The 16,630-nt window shown below is 40.5% G+C and overlaps 2 pseudogenes; one reads left to right on the top strand and one right to left on the bottom strand.

Annotated features, from left to right (window-relative positions):
• LOC106144052 overlaps nt 1–5,547 on the top strand; it is a 12,184-nt pseudogene extending 6,637 nt beyond the window's left edge.
• A 3,737-nt stretch (nt 5,548–9,284) lies between these two features.
• LOC101996897 lies at nt 9,285–12,815 on the bottom strand (annotated as a pseudogene).
• Nucleotides 12,816–16,630: the final 3,815 nt, after the last annotated feature.

The raw sequence follows: 16,630 nt of genomic DNA on the forward strand, positions 1-16,630 counted from the left end.
GTTAGAGACATAGACCCACACTGGAGCACTGGACTGAGCTCTCAAGGTCCCAATGAGGAGCAGAAGGAGGGAGAACATGAGCAACGAAGTCGGGATCACGAGGGGGGCACCCACCCATACAAACTTTCAAAGGAGAGGAACAACCAATAGTCCTATTAAGCTATAAACCACAATAATGTCCAGCATGTCATGATAAGCAAAAGGGTAAATGGTGGTATACATACCTATGGGATAACTAAAATCTCTCTAATTATTCTTAAAAGATGAAAAATACACAGAGTCTGGATTCTGTATATTATTTCATTATCTTTGAATTGTATGACTGCTGAAAAAGAAGCAATAGCTGCTAAAAGACATTTGATTATAAATTCTGATGGATTATTCATATATATATATATATATATATATATATATATAATTTTCAAAATTTAAGTCAAAAGTTGTATTACTTTGGAGAAGAGGTTTTGCTTTTGTTTCCACAGAAAATAAGAAGCTGTAGATTCATTCTGGCTAAGAAAAGTCAGGTTTGATCAAGGAAGGTCCCTATAAGATTATCAACACCCCTAATCAGTAGGAAGTAGCCTGGAAAACTATCCCCACATTCCCAAAAAATGGATTATGCATGCCTTTCTTTTTTTAGAGTGTTGGTTACAAGTTGTATGGATAATGGTCAAGAAGAAAGCTGAAGAAAGATTAAATTCAGAGTTCTTGTTCTGAAAAAAGAGGGTAAAGTTCTGTGGAACTTTAAACCCTATAAGAATTTGTCTCTTATACTTGTTTAATAAAATGCTGATTGGCCAGTAGTCAAGCAGTGCTGCTGGAGCTCCTTCTGTTCCTTAAGCCAATAGTCACTGTGATACCAGCCCATTGGGGCATGTTCTCTCTCTTTAAAGAAGCAGTGGCTGTCCTCCTTTCTCTCTCTGGCTTCCAGCTCTGCTTCTGGATACTAGGCTCCTTTCCTGATCTTGTAGGGCTGTTATCTGTGATGGTGATCTTTAAGTTTTTCCCCTTTAAATAAATAACCATTCTATTAATCATAATTCCAAACTGGTGTGGGATTTTATGTGATTTACGCCTTCAAGGCTGGAAGTATAGGTGGGGTGACCAGAACAGGAGAATTCTGAAGGGGAAAGGCTGAGTTTGCAGTCATCATCTAGACACAGAGGAAGCAAGATGAGAATGCCTCACTGATAAAAGGTACCAAATCACATGGCTAACACAGACATGAATTATGGGCTAATTTAAGATATAAGAGTTAATAAGAAGGCTGAGCTAATAGGCCAATTCGTTTATAATTAATGTAAACTTCTGTGTGTTTCATTGAGATTGAATGGCTGCAGGACTTGGTTGGACATATATCTCTGTCAACATATAAGTCTGTTGTGAGATCGTGTCTCTAGGTAATATCAAAAGCTATACCCATACATTCTCACCAACGGTATTGACTAAACATGAGCTGAACAAAGATAAACTCGATGGGGATAAGACCACAAGGCCTCAGTCCTACACAACAAACTATAGACAATTAAGGAATGCTGAATGTGGGAAAAATAGTCTTTCCCTAGAAAGAGCAAACTAACTGCCTACAAAAGTGTCAAGTGTAAAAGCAAATAACATATAGACTGATGCGTTATTTATAGGAATATATGTGTATGTATGTATATAACAAAAGATACTGATAAAAGAGACCATTAAGGTGACACAAAGCAAGGAGGGAGGATGAGATGATTTGGAGGGAGGAAAGGGAAGGGAGATTATGAAAATCTCAAAATACAAAAAAATATAACAAATGTAAAGACCTAAAACTGTTATCACCAGATGCCTGTTTGAAAATCAAGTCATTTCAGCTTAAAATTAAGTGATGGATAAATATATATCATTCTACATAAAAAGTATGTTTTGCATGATTTTTTAATATGACTCATAATATTCAAGGCAGAGCAGTAAACCAGACAAGGAACGGTGGATCACAAAACTGACAGTCACATATAGAACATGATTACTCAAATGCTAAGAGAAAGGAGTCTGGTCATTTGCTGTAGTATGGGTAACTTAATGTACATTATGATATGCCATATAAGATGACTGTAAGGAGAAAAATATCATATAATTACATTTACAAGTAGACTGTATATTAAAGAGTCAATATATAGAGAATGACAATATGATAACACTTAACACTTTTGATGAATAAGGTACATGAAAGGAATAGCACTGGTCAATAACATTGAGTAATATAAATGCAAGATGAAATAAAATTTATTTTTTAGTTCATTTCCTGTTGCTGTGATGAGACACCATGAAAAAGGTTATTACAACTTTTAAAAGGAAACATAATTTGGGGACTCATAATCCCCAAGGATAAGCCCATAGCACAAGTACAAGCAGGAGCATGCAAACTCACAATGAATAAGCAAATCTGGCGAAAACAACCTGTCAGTAGACGAAAAACATAGTAACTAATAATGCATACTCCTCTCCAAGCACAAAATGTGAGCAGTGACCACCCGTTTCAAAAGGACCAACCAAAAATGTTCCTGAAGCAGCTTAATTTTCCTAACTCCATAAAATGCACAATCTTTTTACAATAAAGAGCGTCTGTATTGGAATCTCATGGAGTCTGTGTTAGTGCCTTCACAGGAAATGTGCTCCCAGGAAATGGGGATCACACAACAGGCAGCAGCAACAAGCCTGCAACAACCGGCACCCAACGTGGATGGAACTTTACCTTTTGCTCACTTTTTGTGTCCTCCTTATACTCTTTGGGACATTTTTCTTTCTTGTTTATTCTCCCAGCTGCTGTCCCAATTCTGACTCTCCACCAGCATCTTCAGTTTGCCCCCTTCAGCTGTTTTTGGTGAGTTTATCCCTATTTTTGTTTTCTAAGCCCTTGGTGACTTGGAGCTTTCTTTACTGGCCCTACATTTTACTTTATTTTTCCCTGTTTTCCTTCCTGATTAGGAGCTCTCCAATGTGAGTTCCTGGTACCTCCACATAAGGGATGACCACCCAGGAGGTAGAAATAATAAAGGACCCTCCAGCTCCTATTCACCCAGAGACACCATGTAAGCATATGGCCATGGCCTAACAAATCAAGGAAGCTTCTCACTATAAATAGCATACTCTGTTTGCTAACACTACTTTCCCTTTCCCTTCCATCCTTGTCCTTATGCAGACTCCTCGCAGTCTGAGAGTAACTGATGACTTTAGCCTGGATCCACTCTCCAGGACTGTATGAAGGTGGCTCTCTTGTTTTACAGGGAGTCCTGACCATTCTTCTGAGTGTGGACTATTGGATTTCCTCTCCTAGTTTCTCTTCTCAACTAATCCAGTTACATGACCAGCTATTAAAGGCCATTAGGACAGTGGTGGGTCTCAGTTCACAGAAAGGCATTGACTGTTTGACTGTGGTTGAATACCCTTTCCCTTCCTGGATTGGCAAGTTCTTCTCATACAGTGGCTACTTCCACTAGCTTGACCTTTGATCCGAATGCAGGGTCTGAGATGAAGTTGTTGCCTCTCTCCCTGTATTTTCTGACTGCTTTCTTTTTTGTTGTCCCTCATTACAGGATCCCCTGGGGCCTATCAAGAATGATACCCTCTCCCCAGAGGATGGGGCCTTTCCTTCTCTACCAGCACTGCCACCCCTTCCTCCCCTAAGTTGGTAAGAGTTCAGTGAGCCCCATGCAAGGGGCATGCTGCCCTGGCTCTTACCCACCATTTTTTACTCTACCTAGCCTTCCATCCACAATGTGTAGAACCTGGAGCAGAAGCTGCCTTTTCTGGCCATTTTGCTGAGCTATTTTTGCAGCACTTAGAAGCTGACGTGGACTCACTCTCCCCAACTGCCTTTGCCCAGTTGAGCCATGGTGTGGAAATTCCACCATCACATGACTTGTCCCTTGACAGCTACAGGGACATCTCTATCTTCTGAGGACCTAGCTGGTCCTCCTCTTTCCTCAGTATCTTTGTTTTCTACAATATCCTCAAAACTGAAGCTCAAGAAATGCTTTTTCCTTGGGTCACTCGGTCAGAGCTTCTGTATAAGGTATACTACAGTGGTGAGAGGCTTTGACACTTTTTACCCAAATGGGCTTCTGGAGAGCACATCAGGCTCTCCAAACCTAGGTGGAAATAGCAACTCCAATTCCTCTGGTGGTGCTGGGACTGTTGGTAGGGGATTGTCTAGTGATGGCACATCACCTGGGGAGAGATGGACTTCGAGAGGCTGAAATTGAGTCATGGAGGGGGAACGTTGAAATATGGGGCAGGAATGGTACAGAGAGAAGAATTTCTTGGTTTTATGGGTGCTGACGAGGTTGCCCCTGACCCAGCAGGAGTTGGTCATGGAGGAGGGGCAGCTGGGTTGACCTCAGGGGGCGTAGGACTGCCTCAGTGGGAGAAGTATCATCTATGGCTCTGAAGTGAGGAAGAAGGAGGAGGAGAAAGTTGCTTGGAGTTCTTCATACCATCCAAGGTACCACAAGCCTGACTCAGCATCCCCTGTTCACCGATATGCACACAGACACTGCCCTAGAGATGCCTGTCAGGTTGAACCCATTTGTGGTTAAGATAGAAGGCCCTTCAGAGTATACTCTGGAGACAACTGATGGGCTTCATGCGAAGGCCTTGGTGTCTGACATACAGGAGTACCTAAGCCCAGGACTCTGCCCTGCTATCAGCCCCCATCCCATGATCCTTCCCCTGGCCTTGGGGACCTCTTTTATCACAAAGGATAACACAGACATCTTGAAGTTGTGTCCTACCTGAATCATAGAGAATAAGCCCAGCTAGTATCTGCTGCTGAGACCCAGTGAAAGTAACGGCCACCTGTCACAGGTGGCTTATGGGGACCTTTCTGACCAGCCATCAGCATCCTTCTCTTCGAGTTTTGCCTCCATTGCTGCCTCCCACCTTGACTCAACAGAACTGCTTCCTCTGCATTCCTATTCAGCAGGGGTCCCTGGAGGGGAAATTCATTCTTTCTCTACACCCCTTCCTCCCCTGGATATTCCAGAAGCAGACACAGGGCCATTTATGTTCTGGGGAAGTCAGAGGGTGCTGAGGGGGATTAGCTCCTACCAGAATATCCTTGGTTCCATGGCATGCTGTCTCGACTCAAGGCTGCCCAGTTAGTGATGGAAGGAGGCACTAACTCCTGTGGTATCTTCCTGGTATGTCACAGTGAGAAAAGATGTAGGAATATGTCCTCACTTTCAACTTCCAGGGCAAGGCCAAACAGCTGTGTGTGTCATTGAATGATGAGGGTCAGTGCTAGGTCAAACATCTGTGTTCCAGTCCATTTTAGATGTTTTTGACCACTTCCAGGTGCATCCCAACCCTATGGAATCTGGAGGCTCCAGTGATGTTGTCCTTGTCAGCTGTGTGTCTTCCCAGTGGCAGCAGGAGCATGTTGGGTGTCATAAAGGGGTGTGCAAGGGTTATTGATACTACCCTAATTCTCCTTATTTTGATCAAGCACTGAGAAAATGGACCATGCAGCTTCAAACCCATTATGATTGGTACTCTGTTAAAGGCCATTCTTGACCCCTCAGTTTTCCTCCAGTAATGTTCAGCCTACGTTGAAACCCAAGGCCTTAAAAATTTAAAATTTGGACTTAATGTCACACTTGACAAGCTTACTGACCATGGTCAATATACTGACCCTGTCTCTCAATCCATGACAGGCCTACATGCCTATTTTTAACAAGTGCCCAACCTTAGCCTTCAAGGCCCTCAAACTTTGTATGCCCGAGGACGGTGTAGGCTATTTCTGCAATCTTGTCCAGCAGGATGCAGAACCATTTCCTGAATCTTTGACCCGTGTCACCATGACATATCTCACATGTTAGAAATGAAAATATTCATAAGTGAGTCTTGGCCACCTGTGATATTGAAACACAGAAGCGGTCCATTTATATATACCCTTATGGCTTCTATCAGTGCCTTGGTAAATGCCAAACTTGGCATTTTTTTACCCTGTAAGACTGTACTTGCTGAGGATGTGGACAGTCTGGCCACTTATGTAGGGATTTCCCAGGGCTCATCCAAGACCTAATACCCTAAATGGCAAGAGGGCTATCATTGGGCATGAGTCTGTAGAAGCTCCTAGTGGGTCCTGATCTGAATGATAGACTGGACAATGGCTTCATACTCCTGGCACATGAAGTAAGTGGTGTGCCTTGCTTTGCAATGGTTAAGGTGAACTGTTTCTCATCCACTAGGCAGATATCTTTGATTTCAGAAGCACAGAGATGTCATTTAAAAAATGGATCACCCAATACTTTTGTTCTTTCTGCTGAGGTTACTTGAACAGCAATAGGACCCATCTTAATAGAGATTTTGGTGTCTTTATGAGCAAGCTTGAGAGCACTGTGGAACACCTTTAGGTCCTCTTCCAGAGCCAAGGGCGCAGGAAGGAGTTTCTGTTGCTCATGTTCTATGGGTTCAGGCAGTGTCCCAAAGCAGTCTATGAAAAGCCATTTGCTGCCCTTCAGGCCAGTCAGCAGGCACATCGTGGTACTTGGTGTAATTTCTGATTCAGAAATTACAGTAATATACATATAGCAGAGACTTGTCAGAAGCAAAGTCAGGAAAAGCAACAAACCACTTAGAGAGGAAGTCTGTTTTAAAGTACTTGCTAGGTCCTGTATGGGCATGCTGGATAATCATTTCTCTCAGGACAGACAACATTTTGCCTTCCTCCTTCGAAAATTAAAAATATAAAATTATGCAGCACCATCAAAAATACTATTCTCCAGGCTAGTATAGCCTTTACAGATGCAAAAAAACTAATTTTAGGTTAATAATAATCTAAATAAATGATAAGGGAAGGGCCCATACTCAGCCAAATCCTGGATCAGTATAACTAGGGGAGTTATTGGTGCTCCTTAATGTGTTGGAAATGACCCAGTCAGAACCTGTAAATATTTTCTCAGATAGCTGTTATGCCACAGAAACATACAAAATACTATCTTTTACAAAATTAAAGTCCCCAAATGATTCCATCTCCAAAATCATTCAAACTAATCAAGACTTATTACAGTCCAGAGGACACAGTTGACACATATCCCATATCAGATTGTATACAGGACTGCCAGGAAAGCTAGAAATAGGCAACCACAGAGTAATCTGCCTAATTATACTTAGACAGTGTCCTTGCCTTTGCTAGAACAGGTTAGGCTCCTTCTTCAGCAATTTTATTTGTCCCCTCAAATTTTGAACAAGCTTTTACCTGGTTTACCCTTGCTTAATTGTAACATTGAATCAGAATCCATACAACTTAGCACAAATCAAACCATTGGATTTGTCTACCACATTGTTTGGCCAAGTATAGAACCACATAAAATCCCTGCTAGACCCCTCTAAACTTGTTGGACGGTGTCTTATGGGAGGGGTGGTGGCGGCTCTAATATTTCTACTTGAGTGTCTCCTACAGCTAAGATTATAACACAGTGGTGAATAAGGCAACACTCCAGGTGTTAATGGTTTTGGATCACACTGAACCAAAACCTCCAAGGTGGTACATCCTTGGCTAACACAAATACAGGAGACCATTTAAAGAGCTAGTTCTTTTAAGAGTCTCCCCATTCTTCTGACTTCTAGGGACCTTCCCGGGGCCCAAACCTTTGAGGAATGGTGATCAAAATGGGTAAGAGCCTGTCCAGTGGGTCAAGCTTAGAGAGAGAGAGAGAGAGAGAGAGAGAGAGAGAGAGAGAGAGAGAGAGAGAGAGAGAAAGAGAGAGAGAGAGATAAAGAAAGAGAGAGAGAAAATGGAAATAAAGTAGGTTTTTGAAACCGTAAAGTGCACCCCCTCTACCACATCTCCACAGTGAGGTCTCACCTCCTGATCATTTCCAAACCTCTCCACAAAGTAGGAACCAAGAAGTCACCACTGTCATTCAAACCACCACAATAATAAACAGCATGAGATCTCTACAAAATAACAATGCATTGCTCAAAAAACTTCTGCTAAATATGAAGTTTTTGCCACAAGAGAAAAGTGAATATTTACATGAGATGATGTATACATTAGTTTGTTCAGCTGTACCAACCATTTCATGACATGTATACCAATCTTCATGTTACAGTCCTCCAATTTGCACTCTAAAGTTTAATTAAGTAGAGAAATTTGGACAGTACTGACCTCTCAGGCAGAGTTTTTGACTGAAGAGGAAATGGAAAGGAGGAGAGTAAAGAGATCTTCTGGGACTTCATTGTTTCTTAGTCCTGTACCCAAACTTGCTTAAGGAAATTTGTTGGGTTTTCCTCTTTGATTTGGCCATATATTGCTCTCTTAATTGTGCTTCAATTGAAATTATCACATACTTCAGTTTTAAAATTTAAATATCATTTTATAGAAAAATGTGACTAAAATAAGCATAATTCAAGAAGTAAAAGCTGTGGGCACTGGTAATGGTATAAATTTGAAGCATGGTTAATTTCAATGGAACCTGGTATAAAGAACTTCACTGAAAATTTGCCTTAAGGGATTAGACAATGAGGAAGGAAAAATCATGGCAAAGAAAAGAGAGGAAGAGAAACAACTTAATCAAGGAATGCAAAGCAAGACCTTGTGAAGAGAATCACAGACGACATTCAGATGTGTGTGGAGGTTGACAGATCTCATTACAAAACCTGACCAGACTCTTCCAATGTGGAAAATGGTAGATACGGTGAATTTGAAATGAAGGAAACCACTGGGTAAAAAGAGATTTAAGATAGACTCTTGAGAATGCATATTTGTTTACTAAGCAATTTGTGTAAGAAAGACAAATAAATTACTCAAAACCTATAGAAATGAATAATAACTGGCATTATAAGGTATATCTATATAACTCTTGAAGAACTGAAAAATATTGTTTGTAAAAAGGGAAGTTTAGCAAATTATAACAATTATTTAAGCAGTATAGTTTCAGTGACTAAAGAAATGCATCTACTTTCTGCACCTTTTCTGCCCTCAGATGAACGAGGGATTTCTCAAGAGAGGAGCAGTTTTTGCCCCCAGAGTACTCACAAGGAGCCCCATCAAGTGGCTATGATGAGGTCCTGTGTAAGACAGTTTCAGAAATGCTGCAGTCAGTGTTTGCATAAAAAGTTTTGTGCCACTCAACTTTCACAGAAATGTTTGTTCTTTTGAAAAACTGACTGGGGTTAGGTGACAAACATAGCAAGGTTTTGAAATAAGCCTATACATAAGAAAACAATTCTCTATCAAAACTACTTGTTTCTGATCCGAGCATCTCTGAGAGGCTGCACTAGACTGTTCACAGTTCTCCTGGCTCTCATGAAGAGCCCCTCTCTCCATCATTTTTCTCCCCAGGAGTGTCCTGCAGAACTCTCTGAAGAAGCAACTTCAGAGTCTTCCGCTGAAACCTGCCATGCCTGATGGAGCCAACAAAGAAGTAAATGATGGGGTTGGCACAGCTGTTCATACAGGATAGGAATATTGTCACATAAAGTTAACGCCTTTTAAAATTATACAAATACAAAAACCATATGTAAAAAATCCAGTAGATCCCCAAAGGGAGACCAAAGATTAGGAAGAAAAGCAGAGTGAGTATAATAATAACAAAGAGTCTGGTCACAGGGATCTGCTGTGAGCCACAGATGATCCTTACCAGCAGGATGAGGCTGGACCCACAGAGAACCACAAATAAAACAACCACAATGCTGTGAGGTAATCTAATGACTGATACCATAAACGTGAAAAACTATTAAACAGAAAGCCACATGCCTCGCTATGCAGGAGACTCAAGAGCAGGGACAGAGCCCAAAGCAAGGCACATGTAACAGCTGATGTGTGCCTTGGGCGTTGGCAGTGATACCAGATGAGCCACAAAACAGACAGGCAGCGCTCAGCACTAATGGCGCTGAGAATGCTCAGGCCAGAAACATAAGCAAATCTTGACACAGCAATAGAAAACGAAGAGGTATAGATGGAAATGACCAAAAAAAGGCAATGTACAAATTGAAAACTCAGGAAGAGAAAGTCAGCCATAGCAGGTTGAGGATGTAGACAGAGAAGGCATTCCTGTGCATGTGGAAGCCCAGAATCGACAGCACTATGGCATTTCCTGCCATCCCAACCGGGGCAAAGATGATGGAAAGATAAATTGTGGCTTGGACTACGATTTCCCATTGTGAAGAATCAGAGTAGATGCTTCCATTTGATGTTGTTATGGTAGTCTCCCAGGTTAAGATGTTGGAATCCTTGCTTAGGAAATCTCCACTAGTGCTCCTAGAACAAAAAATAAAAAGACATGAGCAGATGCTGTGTACTCTCTGTTTCCCAGGACTACCCTGCTCTGTGGTAATGACTGAGCTGATTCATGAGGAGATGAAACAGGATTATAGAGATTAAGTATAATTTATCAAATTCAGTATTTCTAGAGCTTTAATTTAAATCCAGTTTGTATTTTGGGGCTATCTACAACCCATGGACTGTACTGAAAAAGGTGCAGTTGGTGGTCGCATAGAGATACTCAGTGTCTCTGACCATGTGAGAAATAAACAAAACTGTGAACCCAATTTTTTTTCTATGCTAAAATTGCTCCTTCTCTAGTACAGAAACTTGGAAGCCAGAAACATGACAATCAGCTGCTCTCAGTACTGGCAAGGGGAGTCTGTCAAATGTGAAAATATGGAAATCATGAAAGAAAGACATGAAGAAATGACAAATCTTACTGAAACACATATGAAAGGAAGCAGACCAACAGGCTAAGGCTAATAAGTCTCAATTTCAGATTTAAAACTAGAAATCATAAAAAAATCTTTGAAAATATCAAGAACACTTCTAGTTTGTTGTTATATCACAATTATCTATCTCTCTACTGAGACATAGTAAGAAATTGAGACTTTTCACTGAACAAAGGAATAAATTAATGATAGACACAAGAGTAGCTACAGATTGAGAGTAAATCTTTCGCATAAATAATTTAGAGCAAGTTAGTAACACAAAACACATAGAAAAGGAAGAAAATTTTATTGCTGAACTTTCTGTCAGTCGAAAATTCTAGTGTGTTTGAAAGAATGACTTATGCTGCAAGATGACAAATGATGGGCTTTCTCATACCCAAATCCATAAAAGTACAAATAAATGTTGATGCTCATAGCCTTGAAGAGTTTCAGTCCAGAATTTAGACATTGATTTGAGGTTAACTGAACTTCTAAACCTGTTAAAGAATAAAAAAGAAATTTTGCAGAAGAAGGAAAGAAGAGCCATCTGGCTTGATAGAGGAATTGTGACACAGAAATATCTACAGGGGAGACAGAGTGTTATAGAAACCATCTACAAGGCATGGTAGCTTCCCTGTGGAATACCAGACAGTAGAGAATGGGCTAGAAAGAGTTCCATGAATTCGCGAACAACCTAAATTACACAGTGCGGCCCAGAAAAGCCTGGGCTGAAGGTAAATAAAGGAAAAAATAACCATGAAAGAATGGAAGGAAAGAAAGAAAGGAGAGATGGAGGGAGAGAAAGAGAGAGGGAGAAAGGAAGGAAAGGAGGGAGAGAGGGAGGAAGAAATGAAAGAGGGGATAGAAAAAGACCTCAAATTTCGAGACCTCTGGGGCTTGATTTAGAGACCAACCCTGAGTATCCTTTCTGCAAATGATTGATCTGAGATAAAAAAAAAACCCAGAAGATTAATTCCATGACCTTACAGAATTAAGGATATCCTTTAATTTGCAAAAATACAGGGGCAATCCAACAATAGTGACTACCAAATGCACATGAAAAAGAGCCTATATAACATGATGCAGTGGTGAGTGTCAGGAGTAGATGTCACCTAACAGAGCTGATGCTGAAGGATACAGGCATACGTGTCAGTTTACCCACAAAGTAAAACCTATCCCCAAATAACAGAGTTCTGTGTAAACATCTAGGAGCTGGAAGAGCACAGTAAGATAATGTTCCACATCCTGAGAGAATATGTAACTGTCAATCAAGTATCACACCCATCCTGATAGAAACCACTCTCCTTGTTTACACCCTCTTGGGGCTACCCTAGCTATCCAGCTTGACAACCCACTTTGGCCTTCTCTGCAGATACTCACAGGCTCCCGATAAGAAACTCCCTCCCAAATATTGTTCTTTGGCATTCCCTCAAAATTATACAGCCCACAACCAACACGGGCACTTCAAAATGGTGACCAAAAACTTAACAAAATATATAAGCAAAAACTAAAATCCAGATGCCCAGGTCCCATTTTAAAATTGCAAACAATATGAAAAAGAAAAACAATATATCTCTGCTAAAGTCCATGAATCCTATAATATGTAACCAAAGGTAGATGAAGCTCAAGACATGGGATTCCAAGAACAATTAAAAGCGTGAAGTGAATGCCCTTGAGATTCCATATTATCTCAATCAGAATGACTATCCTTAAGATTCCAAAGACAGGAAATGCTCATGAAGATATGGGGAAGGAGGAAGACTCAGTTACAGATGTTGGTGAGAATGCAAACTGAAGCTACCACTACAGAAATCAGTATGGTGATTCCTCAGAAAGTGAGATAGAACTGTTATAGTAAAGGTACTAGCTAATTTCATGTCAACTTGACACAAGATAGTATCAGCAGGGGGGAGGAAGGCTCTACTGAGAAAATTCCTACATAAGATACGGCTGTCCACAAACCTATAGGGCATTTTCTTAGTGACAGAGCAGAAGGGCCCAGCCTATTAGGAGTGGTGTCATCTCTGAGCTGATAGTTCTGAATTCTATAACAAATACAGTTATGATGTCAAAGACTAAAAAAAATTAATAATACTTTTAGGGAAAAGGTCTCAGAAAACATCTTACCTTTCCTCCATTCTGTTTACTGGAGGTGGTAAGCTGGTCTTTGGCAAACAGAAATGTTTCGTAAGTCAGTCGTCAATATGAAACACGTCTGTAGTGCAGAAACTGTAGAGAGAATGATGTTGAAGAAAAATAATCAAGAAAGGAAGAAAGGTCTGTGGCTTCCTATACTTGGATCTGGTTATAAGTGAGGGTGTTTCCTTTGAGTTATGCTCTTCACTATTTGGCTGGTCTCTATCTTTTATCCAATGGCCAGGCAAATCCTATGGCTCCTCTTCCTTATTTGTGTTTCTTGAACCCAAAGGCTGCAAAATCAAACCGTGTGAGCCAGTGCTGTCACATTGTCTGGGTATCCATCCTAACTTAATCTTTGCAAAACTAGGAAACAATGAAGCAACAAACATAAAGATCATAATCATATCTGATGGATTTGTTGAATAGTGACATGGAATCTATCAGGTAGGTGTTGTGATCTTCAAACTACAGTCCTTCCATCACATAGCTAGCTAAGGAGGGACCTAAGGAACGAAGGACTGCAATCTCCTGAGACATACATTTTACTTCTAAAAGGCAGAAGACAGCCAAGAAAGAGGTCAATTAAAGACTCAGCAGCAGGGCCATAAAAAAGAGTCAATATATCCTCTCCAAGAATGCTGGATTAAAATAATTGTATGAAGGGCAAATTGAAGGAAACCCAAAAGGCAGCAGAAAAGGATAAAACTTCAAGTAATATGGTGCAACTAGACTTGGAACCAAGAAGCTGGTGATTTAATTGCAATGAATGGGGAGCAGCAATGTGGAGGGCCCTGACTCTGAGAAAGCAGGACAGAAAGAAGTCACGTCTATGTGGTTTCAGAGGCATCTCTCGTGGTTTCTGCCTCCCGCTTGACCTTGTGAAACTCATTAACTGTTTTTGCAAAGACAATTTCTTAGTAGCACTAGAACATTTCTCTTTTTATTATGTTAGCATGTGTGTTGGTATGTGTCTGATCACGTGTGTACAGACATCTCCACTCTGCTTTTGGAGGACAGAGCTCAGTGTCTTTTTTTTTTATCACTTTACACTCTTGAGGAAGATCATCTGTTTAAAACTGGAGCCAATCTACTCAGCCAGTCTAGTTAATGGTCATTCCCCAGGGACAGTCAAGTGCTATGAATATAGGCAGGCCACAACCCAGCAAAAATGTGGGTGTTGGGATTTGAACTCAAGTCCTCACATTGCAGAACAAGTGCTTTACCCACAGAACCACCTCCAGGGTCTGAGAAGATTTTATGATAGAGGATATCCAACCTCACCTTTACCACCTTTTAAATATAATGTTTTTGAAGAGATGAGATTATTCACTTGATTTATTTTTTGGTTTTTGCTTGCATGTTGGTTTGGTTGGTTGGTTGATTGGTTGGCTTTTTTGTTAACCAGGAAATAATGTGATATGGATTAAATAGTGAAGATATTCTTGCTTCTTCAGCAAACCAAAAGCACAACACAGTCTGTTTCCTGTCAGACCCACCAAAGCAAGAAAGCTCAACAACCAAACGAACTCATCCTGGGTCCTGTATTCTTTGACAAAAGTCTTATAATGAAATTGGAATATTCAGTATTACCAACATTGCAACCCAGTATCCTGAGCCTTACTATGTCCTAAAATTAGAAGGGAGGTCTGAGCAGGCCATGTAGGGCAGTGATAGGACTCTGGGCTAATCACTACTTCTATCCAGGAATAGGAGAGAAAACTGGGGCCCTCAGTCATGAAGCAAGGTCACTCTCAGTGACTTGGAAGCTCCTTCCTAGAGGAAGAAAGGAAATCATGATGGAGACATTAAGGTGGTGTCTCCTCTTGCTCAGATGTATGTGCGGATACCATACTTCTTGAGTATGAATATCTAAGGGGTTTGGCATTGTGAGGCGAGGAGGCCTTTCGTATATTGTGCAATTGAGAACCTAGTTCCATGTCAGAATTATATTAAGTGTTCATAGAATATAGAATCATTATTGGGAGTGTGGCAGGAAAAGCAGGAAGATACTTCAGAAAAAGGAAACAATAAAGGATGAAGGGAGAGGCAATATTGTTGTTGAAAATATGAGTCAATTCCACACAGTTATTTTGTTAATAAATTAGTTCTTTTCTACTTCCATATATATGCACTGCATTCTGGTTACTCTCCCTTTCTTCTTTCCCTCCCATTCTTTCCAGACCCACTACTTCTTTATGATTATCTATTTTATATTCATGACTTTTGGTTTGATTTTGTATCCCAGAGTTAAAGTAGGCTCAATATATAACCATGAGTTTGCAATGAGCCATCACAGTCTAGTGGGCTCAAAGGAGCTACAAAACTTGATACAATGCTTTCCCCACTCCCAGAAACTGCTATCTGTCAATATTTCAACAGAAAGTGGCATCAAGCTATGAGTCCCTTCTCTCTTGAAAGCTGACTGTTCAGAGGACCCAGTGTGTTTAGGCTCAGAGCCAGTAGATAAAACGGCTGTGTGTTCATGATAGCCATAACCATGTCATGCTTACAATATAGCACTTTACAGCATTTTCCCTAGCATCAGCTCTTATATTCCTTGAACTCCCTCTTTGGGACCATTCCCTAATATCATGGGTGATGGTATAAATGCCTCGTTTAGGGACAAACTCTGTACCATCTTTTATTGCTAACACCTTGTATAGCCATAGGTATCTGATTACCCCTGCATTCACTGAAAAGTAAACCTTCTCTGCATATGTTTGAGAGGAGATATTTGTCTAGGTATATAAACAATAATATTCGAAGATTGTTTCATATTATCAACTTAACTATGAAACACTAGTAGTTTCACAGTAAGGATTTGAAATATCCTCAGGTGTAAGTTCATGACTGGATTTACACTACAATGCTTGAATAATGAATCATTATGGTATGGTAGAAGAGAACTGAAAGCTTTTCAGAGTCCATTAAAGTGATTGCTGTTAATATTTTCATTCTAAGGTTAAGGAGAAAGAATTACTTAAGGGTGAAGACAAGGAGGGAGGAATCTAAAGAAAAATGAACTCTCAAACATTATAACATGGGGGCCTGCTTGTTGGGGTTTCTATCCTGCCCAGTTCCCACAGCTGGCAAGTCCCAAAGAAAACCACACAGAGGTCTCCATAAGTTATAAACTGATTGGCCCATTAGCTTAGGCTTTGCATCAGTTCTTATAACTTATATTAGCCCAATATTCTAATCTATATTAGCCACATGGCTCAGTACCTTTTTCAGCGGGGTAGGACACATCCTGCTTCTTCAGTATCTGGACAGGACTGTAGAGGAATGGGATTCCTCCTCCCAGAATTCTCCTGTTCTCCTTTCCCCAGCTCTATTTCCTGTCTGGTTGTTTCACCTATTCTTCCCGCCTAGCTACTGGCCAATCAGCATTTATTTAAAACATAATTGACAGAATAAAGAATTGTCCTACAACAAAATTTGTTTTTTTCTCCTCAGAAAAATCCAGAAATCAAGGAGAAAACTATTAAAAAGAGAAAAATAAATAAGGGCAAATAATACAGACAGCTAAAAGCACCATCTCTTTCTTGCTTCAGAGAAGACAACTGTCAATCATCCACACAGCTGAATACTCACCTGGGCTAGAAGAATCTGGATGGAAAAAAAGTTGTATTCTCATTGGAGATGAGAGTCAGAATAAAGTATCAGTCACATGCACTGCAGTCCTTCACCATGGCTGGTTAATGATTGGATGGAAAGCCACAGCTCTCTTTTCCTCTCTTAGGCCAACTTTGTTTTCATTCCCTGCAGGGAACACAGTTTGCTTGTCTATTGATGAGCTGGCTTGTTCATGTCC

Source organism: Microtus ochrogaster, chromosome 22, assembly GCF_000317375.1.
Source record: "Microtus ochrogaster isolate Prairie Vole_2 chromosome 22, MicOch1.0, whole genome shotgun sequence".
Lineage (NCBI taxonomy): Eukaryota > Metazoa > Chordata > Mammalia > Rodentia > Cricetidae > Microtus > Microtus ochrogaster.